This window comes from Chelonia mydas, chromosome 22, assembly GCF_015237465.2.
Source record: "Chelonia mydas isolate rCheMyd1 chromosome 22, rCheMyd1.pri.v2, whole genome shotgun sequence".
Lineage (NCBI taxonomy): Eukaryota > Metazoa > Chordata > Testudines > Cheloniidae > Chelonia > Chelonia mydas.
In genome coordinates, this window is record NC_051262.2 from 2,394,204 (window position 1) to 2,406,391 (window position 12,188).

A 12,188-nucleotide genomic window follows, 5' to 3' on the forward strand; every position below is an offset into this window, starting at 1 on the left:
GCGACAACCTAATAGGAGGACTTGTGGTACCTTAGAGACTAACAAATTTATTAGAGCATAAGCTTTTGTGGGCTACAGCCCACTTCATCGGATGCATAGAATGGAACATATAGGAAGAGATATATAGATACATACAGATAAGTTGGAAGTTGCCATACAAAGTGTGAGAGGCTAATTAGTTAAGATGAGCTATTATCAGCAGGAGAAAAAAACTTTTGTCGTGATAATCAAGATGGCCCATTTAGACAGTTGAGAAGAAGGTGTGAGGATACTTAACTTAAGGAAATAGATAGGCTGGAACATCCACACCCCAGCATTAGTAACTGCAATCAGATGCTCTTCTGCCATCCCAAGGACCCCCTACATTTCCTCCCCTGCCCCCAGAGAGCCTGGGGAGAGAGAGGGAGAGAGGCCTTGTGCATGTCCAGAAGGTCAACAACAGCAGGGGCTGCAGGAACAAGTGGGGATGAATACCAGAGCGCCCGGCCCATGAGGCGACAGGTCTGCGGAGGGGGCACAAGCAGCCTATCTGATCTCCATTGTAGGGGCCCAGTGCGGAGGGAGAGGAGAGGCAGCCCGGCACACAGGGCCCAGATCACAAAGGGCTTTATGGCTGCCCTGGGAAGTGATGTGGCAGTTGGTGCGATCTCTGCAGGGCAGGGGCAGGAAGCTCTCCGATGCTTTTTGGGGGAAGCCCCAAGCCAAGCACACACAGCTAATCCAGCCTGGCCAGGCCTGAATCCACCTTTGCATGCTGTCTCATCAAATCAAGTGGGGTCCCCCGTCTGCAAACTCCAGTAACAAAAGGCAGGTGCAGCCCCTCGGTCAAGAGGGCAGCCCTCACCTCTGCAATTCCCAGCTGGAAAGGCCCCTGCTGGGGGCGTTTTTTTACCCAGTTCTGCCTCACACAAGACGCAGTCTGATGGGAAGTGGCTCAGCCTCACCAACCAGCTCAGAGGAAACAGGGGCACGGTGCTGAGTGCTGATCCGGGTGCTCTGGAACCAAGCCTGTCACACTGCAACCCCTCGCGGCCTTCCATGCGTGAGTGCTGCACAGGAGCAGCTAGAGAAACCCTGCAGGACCTAAGGCCCCTCAGAGAGCCTTTGCGGTAAATGGGCCCAGCACCGCGGTGCCAGCAGCTAGGGCATCCCAGAGGTAACAGAATGGAGCTACTGAAGTGTAACTCTGCCCGTCTCTGCCAGGGCCCATCAGTGGCCTTTTGTGATCAAGGATATTAATAGCGGCGGATAGCTCTAATGGAGTCCGGGGAGGGCAGGGCAGGCATCTGGCCTCGGCTGCTTTGGAAATCCCAGCCTAGAACGCGGTGTGACTGCGGCTGCAACCGGTCGCTCTGGGGGTTGTGCTAAGCCCGTCACTATCAAAGGTGGGTTTGCCATTCCGTCTACTGGACGGGGAAAATCTGCCCGTAAGCCAGAAACCTGCCACTGCCTCGTAGGGTGCTTTTGACCAATGCTAAAAACTACCCCTCCCCCCCATAGACATATATGCACACAGGCACGCACCCGTACCCCCCCCATAGACATATATGCACACGGGCACGCATCCCTACCACACCCCGCCCCCCCCGACAGGGCTGTTGGAAGCAGGGTCTCTGTCTGGGGACCGGGGGCGGAGCTGGAGCCGTCAGAGGGGTTCTCTGGTGGCAACAGCAGCTGCCCCTGGTGGAGGAGAGAAACCGGTGACAGGCAGGGAGCAATAAATAGGGTGACTGGTGAAATCAGCCCGGCCGAGGCACTGGCCTGTGAGTCCCCAGAGAAGCGCAGCTGCTCCCTGGTCTCTCTATGCCCCGAGGACCCCTTTCTCCTTCTCTGTCCTGCCTCCTCCCCCCATGGCTCCAGCCTTTCTGCATCCTCCTGCGCTTTTCACTCCGGCCGCTCCATGTCTATTTGTCTGTCCATCGGCGCACGTTCCCACCGCAGCCAGCCCGGTCCCCTGGCTCATCCAGAGGATCAGAGTGCGGGAGATGGAAAAGGCCAGCTGCCTTTCCCCAGGGCCAATGCAGGACTGCTCCATACGGGCACTTCTGAGGGGGGCATCCAGCCGGCGGTTACAGGTCCCAAGCGCTGCGGTTTCCAGGACTTCCCTTGGGAGATGGCTCTGCAACCCTGCCAGTCTGTGCTGAATGCGACAGGACTGTCCCACTCAACCACAGCTCCCACACAGCCCCCTTCTCCGTTCCTGTCCTTTACTGCATCAAAGCCAAGCTCCCTATCTTCACCCCCCAGGCCCTGCCAGTCTCCCCTCCCCACACCTACCTCTGTGCTCATTTCCTTGGGCTCTCCCTTCACCCTCCACCCCAGCTGTCGCACTTCGGGGCCTTCTTCAGCCTGAGCCTCTGCACCTGGAACATCCCTCCCCCACTGTCTACAAAACATCTTCCTTCCTCCTTGAAATACCATCTCCAGGCGACTTCCTCCCTTCGCTCGCGGCATCTCCACAGCCTCCCCAGCTGCAGCATTGCTGGGAGCGGGTCAATGCTCGGATCCATCAGCTTCTTGGTGCCGGGCCTGTGCCCTGTTTCATGGACAGTAACGCGCCCTGTGCATTTCCTGGACTACATCATCAATAGCGAGGTCTCCTCATATTTGCACTGTGTCTTCCTTAATTCCATCCTCATTGCTCCCCTTCAACTACCCCAGCCCAGCCGTCTCCTCCTTGGGGTTTATCCCTTCCGCCACTAGCAGGATCTTGCCCCCTCTTAGCCAAACTAGAAGAGCTCTTTCAGTGCCCCCGGCCTGACTGACCAGGCCCTCCAGCAAATGTCAATAGTTGTCTCTCACTGAGGAGCCCAGAACAGACACAGCCATTCTGGCTCTGTGGAGTGATGCTTCTACCCACGGGTTTCCCATTGACTGCAGTGCACTTTGCCCCAGGCCCATGGGTCCAAAATTGCTTGATCTTATTTATTTTTTTTTGGTGCCCATGTCCTGCTGCAGGCTCCCCAGCCTCCAGCCCTAGCTTCTTTCAACATCACTGCTGTCCGTGGAGAGGGAGTGCGTCCGTGCATCATTTCCCCCAGAGAGCTCTGTGTGTGCTTGCCCATGATGAACTGCGTGGGATTTCCTGCCTGTGTCTCTTCATATTATTTCCAAGTGCTCACTGCTGCCCTCAATACCTTCCAATGTGCTGTGATCTGTGAATGGCACGGTTCTCTTTATGAATGATCTGGAAGAGGAAGTGAAGCTGCCATAGCTCTGATCGCTGTGATCACTGTGACTCTTCGCTGGGCCCCTCCCCAGCATGGGACGCGACATTTCAGCCTGTGGCTACAAACCAGCTTTGTTGGAGGCCCCCTTGCCATGGACTCATGAAAGGATGGCTCATTTCATTGCCAGACCAGTGTCCTCTCTATGTCAATGGCCAGCACCAGATGTTTGGAGGAAGGTACAAAAGACTCCCTAGGGGACAGTGGTGGAATAACCTGCACATGGGCGACATTCCCTCCTAACCCGAAGCAGTTACAGGCTGCTTTAGGGGTATAAATCCGGAACAAACCCTGAAATGGTCAGCGTGCTCATGTAGCTGTGGATACCCTCACCACCCACAGACCTGTCCAGGCCTTCTCAAAACTATGCTAAGCTCTTGGCCCCTAGGACATCTTGTGACAGTGAGTTCCACAGGCTACCCTCACTCCAGGCTCTGTTGCTGCCATTTGTCTTTTCTTCTCTCTCTCTCTCTCTCTCTCTCATCCTTTTTAAGCTTGGTCTACACTTATATAATTTGGTGGCGTAGCTATGTCTGGTAGGGGTGTGATTTTCCAGCCCACTCTGGATTGCCACAGCTGTGCTGGCAGAAGCTCTGCTGTAGACACACTTATTCCAGCAAAAACAAGTCCCTTTGCCATGACAACATACTCCATTTAGGGAACTGGTTTAAGTCCTACCAGCAAAAGCACTCTTTTGACAGTATGTGTCTCCACTAGGAAGGTATATCTACACCAGCAAACCCTTCCTAATGTAGACAAGGCCCCAGTCTGCTGCAGTTCTGTTTCTCTGTTGTTCTGTCCCACTTTTCCATCTCCTCTTTTATTTTCCTTTGGCCGGATTCTCCCTGTCCCGCCCCCCAGTCACTCACTGCTGTGCACAGTGCATGTAAAGTGCTGCCACGCGGCTCCAGTCGCCTGTTGTACGCACTTTGCACAAGTGCAAGTGAGCCTGAGGCCACAAGGCAGGAGAGAATCAGGCCACTCCCCCACCCCAATCCCCTGGAGAGATGGTAGTGGGGGAGGAGAGGGCAGAGTGAAGGCAGCTGTCCTGTGGCGGCTCCAAGGGGCTGGGCTTCATGCACTTTCTCATGCGGGAACTGAGCACCATGGGAACAGAGAAGAGATACTTGGGCAGCTGGCCTCTGCCAGAACCTCGCCATTTTCCCTAGTGTGGATACAGATTAACACCCATCACTTTGAAGGCTGACCCAGCAGGAGCAGGGCCGAGACAGGACAGCTAACCCTGACTGACCCTCAGCCACTCTCCCTAATCCAGACAGACCCTCCCACGCATGGGCCCAATCCTCAGCTAGTAGAAATTGATTCCCAGGCACACAGAAAGAGCTACATTCAGATCCATGGTCCCAGTAACACACAGCTGCACCTCTGTGACGTTATTGACATGAACTGTGACCGTATAGATCATTGTTGCAACCAAGGTCATATAGTGGCACCAAATCTTGTACAAAGGAGGTCAAGTAAGGTGTCTATGACAAGGTTATGATTTGCTGGTTATGATTATGCTATCTGTATGCATATATCATTTTTGTATTTAAAGTTATAAGTATTGGCTCTATACTGTCTGTATTTCAAACTTGTGCTATACTTCTGGGTGACACCCCAGACAATGTGGCGTCAGCTCTGCCTAGGCTGCTTGATGACCCATTAAGGACCATCAGCTATACAATCGACCCATTGAGAGAAGGCAGATACACCTTGTGACTCAGCAAGGCATGCAGGGTCATGCCTATGGACAGAACTCTAAGGTGTTTCCATGCCATGTGCTGGGTGGCTTGTGGTTGGAAAAAAGAAAGCACAAGTCACATGGCCAAAGGACTATAAAAGGCATCATCATCTCCATTTTGTCTTTAATCCTGATTCTAACCTCTGGAGGAACTTTGCTACAAACTGAAGCTCTGATCAAAGGACTGAATGACCCATCCAGCTGTGGATGTTCTCCAGAGATTTGATTTGAACCTGCAGTTTATTCCATCACTGCTACAAGCCTGAACCACGAACTTTGCCGTTACTGTATGTAATTGATTCCATTTAACCAATTTTAGCTTTCATCTCTATCTTTTTCCTTTTATGAATAAAATTTTAGATTTTAGATTCTAAAGAATGGGCAACAGCGTGATTTGTGAGTAAGATCTGATTTGTATATTGACCTGGGTCTGGGGCTTGGTCCTTTGGGATCGAGGGAACCTTTTTTCTTTTACTGGGGTATTGGTTTTCATAACCATCTGTCCCCATAACGAGTGGCACTGGTGGGGATACTGGGAAACTGGAATGTCTAAGGAAATGGCTTGTATGACTTATGGTTAGCCAGAGGGGTAAAACCAAAGTCCTCTCTGTCTGGCTGGTTTAGTGTGCCTTAGAAGTGGAAAACCCCCGGCCTTGGGCTGTAACTGCCCTGCTCTAAGCTATTTATCCTGAATTGATACTCTTAGAAGTGTCCCACCAAAGGCAGCATCATTACAACCTCCACACCCCATTCCATTACCTCCCAGCAGCCCCCGGAGCTGTTCACACACCCACAATGGCACTGCCATCCACGGACTCTGTCACACAGCCTGCACACTGACCCAGGCCACAAACACATGTCCTACGTGTGAGTGGGCTTGTCCTCTCCGGGGACTCAGCAAATGAAAAGTCAGTTTCTATTCAGCTCCAAGCAGCCAGACTCGGTCTCTGCATGTGTCAACCCTGGGCCATTAGAACTGACACTGGGCCGATTTTTAGCCAATTACCATTATTGCTGTGTACTCCCAGCTGGTCCAGTTCCAGCCTGTTCTGAGGGGTCTCCGCACACAGGGGGCTGGGCAGTTCCTGGTCATGCCCGCTGATGAGAGCGGGCGTCTCGTGAAACCTCTGCTGACACCTAGAAAGGTGTGGTGAGCACAAGGCCACAGGAATGGCCTGGAGAACAGCTCATGCCTGAAATGCCAGCCAGGTGTGCCAATGTCCCTGGCCGGGCCTGTCCAGTTCCCCAGCCCCACCAGGCTCTGGATTCCCTGTCACCTCACCCCGGTTCCTCGCACGCTGCTCTGGGGCAGCCGGGGGGGCAGCGCTGTGCTCACAGTCGCCACAAGCCACCCTGCCCTGTCAGGGTCCAGACTGCCCCTGGGGCGGCTGGCTGCACCCAGAGCCGCCTGCCTGAGGCAGGCACGTCAGGCAGAGCAGGCGGCCGAATGCCCCAAGTCCCAGAGATGGCGCCCCCTCCCACACCATGTGCCGCAGGTGTCCTCCCGCCAAGCAGCCAATGGGGAGGAAGGAACGTCATCGCCCTGAGCGTGGGAGGAGTCCCCCGCTCCCGCCCGCAGGAAGCCTCTGTGACCCGTCCGAAAGGGGATGCAGAGCTGGGGGCAGGGGTGGCGGGTGGCCGCAGGCGGCGAGGGCGTGCGAAAGGCCTGAAGCCTGGGCAGAGCAGGGGAGCTCCAGGGCTGGGCTCCCAATGCACATCACCAAAGAGCTGCCTGCCCAGCCAGGCACAGCAGCAGCAAATGGGAGAGGCGTGAGCAGGTGGGGAGGGCTGCTCTGCATGGGCTGAACTGGGCTCCAGCCCCCTGCCAGCACTGGAGAGCAAGCACCTGGGGACCTGGTCAGTCCAGGGGCACTAAGCCTGGCTGGAAGGAGCAATTCTCCCAAGTGTCCGGGGACGCCAGCTCCTCCACTGACTCCTGCCTGCCCCAGCCAGGAGCCATGTTGCTATGCCCAGGGCAGGAGAGCGAGAGCTGTGTGCACAGAGGGGGCTGCCAAGCTGTTATGCACAAGTGCCCCACCCTGCACAGTGCGTGCAAATCCCCCTGCAGTCGGACGTGCGCTTTAGTATAGCTGCAGGAGCAGGGGGAGACCTAGAGCTCCCCTAAGCTTCGCCCTTGGTGTCCCACTCTCCTGTCCTGCAGCACGGCTCAGGAATTGGAACCACGGCTTCATGTGTAGCAAAGTCATTTTCTTCCCAGTGAATGATGAGGCAATAAACCGGTGGGATGATCAATACCCGCTGATGTAATCTGCTGGCAAACAGCACCTTCTTGCACACTCCAGCCCGAGCAATGCAGCCCTGGAGAGGGGCCAGGAGGAGCCTAGTCAATATTCCAGGGGAGTAGGCTGCACCCTGAGGCTGGGACCAGCTCTCTGCTGGCCCTCTCACCTGCTTGCTGGCTCCCAGAAGTATTAATCAATGCACAGCTCACGTTTGCATTCAGAGAGGACTTCACCCAATTCTCCATGCAGGGGGGAGCTGTTCTCCTGCTCCAGTCAATGCCGGGGAAGCTGTTGTTACAAATGAGGACCTGGGCTCCAGCCGGGTCTCCTTGGCGCTCTGCTGGAGTGTTACTCTGCGAAGGGCTAGAGCCCTGCACTGCTTCCTCTTGGCTCGTGACCTCCATGTAGCGTCAGGGGAGCAAATGCAGGGCCCCCAGGTCACCCAGTATATGCTGCTGCTGGACACAGACGGGCTTCGTGATATAGCAGCTCTTCTCTATCGCTAGCTTTGATTTCGGATGGTGTCTCCACCTCTCGGAGCACCCGCCCTTCCCAGGCAGGGCTCTCAGGGTTCCCCTCTCGCTCATTTCATTCTAGGCCACTTGCAGATTTGCCCCACCCAGCTTTATCCCTTCGTAAACATCCTGGTGCTTCCGCCCTCCCCCCATTAATCAGATTGCTCCCATTGGCAGCTCCTTGCCACACGCAGCTACCCCCCGCACCTGCGCCAGGCGCTGCCCCGGGTTGCTATGGCTTTCCCGCCGTCAGCCCGCATGGAGTGAGGGGAGCACAGCCCCCGGCGGCGTGACTCAGCTGCCCTCGCAGAGCGTCCCAGCGCTGCTCTTGTCCCTGTCCCCATCGCACTCACGGCACATGGCAGCTGCTTTTTCTCATCCCCAGTTTGTCGCTGATTGCAGAGGCTTGGGGACTGCTGCTCACTCTCTGCGCCAGTTCCTCTCAGCAACTCACATGCAAATGGGGCTCATCGGGGCAAGGAGGCAGAACGGGACAGGAAGCGCCTACAGCCAGGAGTTCTGAGCACTGCACGCTCGAGGCACAAAAAGAGGCTCTCCGTCAGCTGGACGGCGCTCTGTGCTGTCCCTGACGTGACACAATCCCAGGAATCCACTGCATGCATCCGACGAAGTGAACTGTAGCTCAAGACAGCTGATGCTCTAATAAATTGGTTAGTCTCTAAGGTGCCACAAGTCCTCCTGTTCTTTTTGCGAATCCCAGGAGAGAATCCTAAACTGCCTGAGCTCCTACAGGAGCCAGGCCCTGCAGACTGCACCGGGGTCACTCCTGCTCGGGGCAGTGCAGCCGCTGCGCCCCACCTCAGGAGCCAAGGCCGAGACCTGGGTGTCGCCCAGCACCATAGTGTCGGTGCCAGGCACTGAACACACAGCAAGCCATGAGCTGTGTGTTCACCCAGTGGGTGAAACTGACCCTGGGCAGAGGGCCTCAAAAGAGGGTTTAAGGGGATTAGGTGGGGCCTAGGCCTTGTGCTGGCCTCTCTGCTTGGGGTGAATTTCACCCTTTCTGAGGATTTGGCCCTGCCTGGGAAGCCCCATGTAAACAACTGTGGCTGGCAAGCAGGTCTGTCCTCTGTTCACTGTGGCACAGAGGAAGCCATTTGCAGGCAAAACCAAGGTTTTACACCCCCCAGGAACTCTGCTACCTGCCCTCGAGTGCCACCCGCTGGCACCTGGAACCTTTGACGATCTGATTACAGATACACGGCTACACAGCATTCCTGGAGCGGCTCTCCCACGAATCAGCCAGTGGACAACACAGTGTGTCACGTACCCCTGTGTGCTAAGGGAACGAGCGCCCATGCCGGCAGAGGAAATGACAAACACCGACATTCCAGCCATGGAAACAACGGCAATCCCGGCAGTTAGCATCCCAAGACCCCCATCCCTAGGGAAAGAAGGGAGCAAACCAGAGGGAAACCCATCTTGGAAGAAACAGAACTTTGCTCCACAGTAACAGAGGGACATAAAAAGTACGTCTTGCCAGACAAATGTGATTACTTTTCTGGCCTGAATTACAAAATGAGTGGACAAAGGGCATGCTGTAGATATGCTGTATCTGCTTTATTAAAGCATTTGAAGTGGAGTTTCATGAAATCTTAATGAAAAATATAATTAAAATTGGCTTGGACAGGAACAAGTGTGGATCAAATACTGGCTAAAAGACCAATAACAAGGGGCAATGATAAATGACAGTGTTCCGTGCTAAGAGCCACTGGATTTAATATCCTCATTAATGATTTGGCAGAGGGAGGAAAGGGCACATTAATGAAAGTCACCGATGACATTAACTTAGCAGGAGCTATGGGCACCAACTCAGGGCAGAGACATAATTCTGAGCCACCCTCAGAGACCAGAGACATGGACAGGAAATAACAAAATCAGGGGGACTTAGCAAAATGCAGCTGATATGCCTGGGAAAGAACGATCTGAAACACAGACCTTCAACGGCGGAAGGAACCCAGGAAACAGGGTTGCTGTAAGAGACCTAGGCAGACATCAAATCAGACATGAGTTTGGGGTGCGATACGCCAGCAAAAAGGTAGTGACAGAATGGGAGGCTGGATGCACGAGGCCTCACGTCCTGGAGCAGGCAGGGTGCAATGCCTCAGTATGCAGCTCTTCTAGTCTCTCCTCTCTAGTCTTCTAGTCTCCCTAGCACTTCAGTTAGACTGGTACCTCCTCCGCAGACTCCCGGCGGAAGTTCATTCAGGAGCAACAGGACTGAGCAGGGGCTGATGAAGAAAGGATGCTCTTTGAATACCGTTGGAACGTTACCTTTGGCTACCGCCATTCAAGGACTATGGTCCAGAGGAGAGGGGGCTTGGTGAGAACTCTGGGTTCTGATCCCAGCTCTGCTATAATTATTTGCCTTGTGGCTTTAGTCAAATCACTCAACCTCTGTCTTTTCTGACTGAAAGCTCTTTGGGGCAGCAACCATCAGTGCAGTGGTTAGGATGATGGGGCCTTGAGGTGTCACTATAATACTACCCAAAACTGGGGCCCTGGGCCAAGTCAAAGCGCTGCTCCTCTTGCCCGGGAGTCTCAGTTCTTCAAATGTAAACTGCACCCAGAGCTACACAGCAGTGGGTTCTCTGCCCATCTCTGAGCACTTGGTTAAGGTGGGTTATCAGAGGGCACAGCTGGGAACGCTGGAGGAGGAGCACCCCTTGGAATGTGCAGCCTCGGTGCCCTGGGCAGAGGTCTTTGGTGACTGGGGAGGGGAGACCCTGGGTCTGGGCTTTGCAGTTACAAAAAGGTCATTCAAAGCCAGGTCTCTTTGCTAGACAGGCAAGCAGCAGTGTAATTTCCAGCCCAGCCAGAGTAGGCTGAGTATCAATACGAAAGCTAAAATGTCCAAGTGGCCTCAGTTTTGAAGGCCTCAGTTCTTGGGTGCCCAACTTGAGGCACCTGGGGCCTGATGTCTGGAACCGCTGAGCACCCCTGGCTCTACACGCAGTCAGAGAGCGATGCAGGTGCTCAGCTCTTCTGAGAAATAAGGTCCCGCTGGGCTCAGACTAGGCACTCAGAAACTGAGGAGCATCTGCAATGGAGCCAGTCTTCACTTCAAAACAGGCTGAAAATCCTATCGACTCTACTGTGCGTTCATGAAACGAGACCCTCCAAGGCTCAGACCTGGCCGGGTCCGAACCTGTGCTCACTAGAGTACCCAGAGAGACTTCTCCTCCGCCAGGATTACTTCCCTGCCAACAGGCAGTGTCCCATCTCACTCCTGGTGCCAGGGTGGCCACACTGCTGTGCAGGGGCCTGCACCCTGAGGTGCCCAAGGGAACAAAAGTCCGTCTCAGCCTGGGACCAAAAACCTTTTAGAAGAGTCAGCAAAAGCTGGAGGCAAACAGACGGGACAAATGGGACGGGTCTGGGTGAAGGAGCTGTGCCGAGGGGTCTGCAAGGCTTCTGGTGCAATCGCGGGTTGGCACGGCAATGAGTTGAAAGGGTCTAGAACGGGGAGGAAACGTCTACAGCAGAAATCACCGAAACGTGCTGTGATTGGTTAATGTGATTGATGGGGCTGCCACCTCTGCCTGGGCATTGTTTATCCGGGGTCTCTAGGAGGGAGCAGGGGGACACGTGGCCTAGAAGGAGTGAGCTTTTCCATCATGGCTGCCACCATGATACCGGGATCCACCGTGACACCACTGGGCCTTCATTGTCCTGAACCGGAACTGTCCTGTCCAGACAGGGACAGAGAGAGGGACCCAGATGACAACACCACCTCCACCAGTTCCAGCTAAATCCTGAACAATGTCCAGGATGTGAGTGCCTTGGGTTCCTGTTGTTACCCCGCCTCCCCTTCCCCCCCCCACGTGTGTTACTTTCCGTCCCCACCTTATTTCTCCTCTTTCCTATCTCCTGCTTGTGCCTCGGTCTAATCAGAGTCCGGCTGCCCTGACATGACAACTCCTCCCTCCACTGCATGGCTGCGAGCCTGCGACCAGAGAGGCAGCTAAAAGCAAGGTAGGTTTACAGGTTTGCCAGTTCTCAGAGCGGCTGAGCCAACCATGGGCTGGGCCTGTGCTTCTCTGCAGCACCCAGGCTGCAAGGGAAGTCAGCACAAGAGACAGAAGCTGCCTTTTCTCTGGGCTGTTCTTTTCTCTCCCCTTTTGCGTGTTTCTCTTGTTTTGTCTTAAAGAAAATGGGATTGAATTGAAAGCTGGGCACCCAAGGAGCCTGACAGCCAGAAAGCTGGGTGCCCATGGAGCCTGCCAGCCTGAAAGCCGGGCACCCCGGGGAGCCTGCCAGCCCAAATGCTGGGTGCCCACGGAGCCTGACAGCCCGAAAGCCGGGTGCCCATGGAGCCTGCCAGCCCAAAAGCCGGGCACCCCGGGGACCCTGCCAGCCCAAAAGCCGGGTGCCCACGGAGCCTGCCAGGCCAAAAGCCGGGTGCCCATGGAGCCTGTCAGCCCGAAAGCCAGGCACC

General features: G+C 55.0%; 1 protein-coding gene across 4 annotated transcripts in view; it reads right to left on the bottom strand.

The window, feature by feature from the left end:
* Positions 1-12,188, bottom strand: part of ROBO3 (roundabout guidance receptor 3) — a 228,239-nt gene that overhangs the window by 152,329 nt on the left and 63,722 nt on the right. Inside the window, exon 1 of one of the 4 annotated variants that reach the window (XM_043534099.1) lies at positions 2,278-2,340. The exons of the other annotated variants lie outside the window; for them this stretch is intronic. The gene's annotated coding sequence lies outside the window, so the exon portion shown is untranslated. Of the gene's footprint in view, positions 1-2,277; positions 2,341-12,188 lie in introns of those variants that run through there. 4 annotated transcript variants of the gene reach the window in all.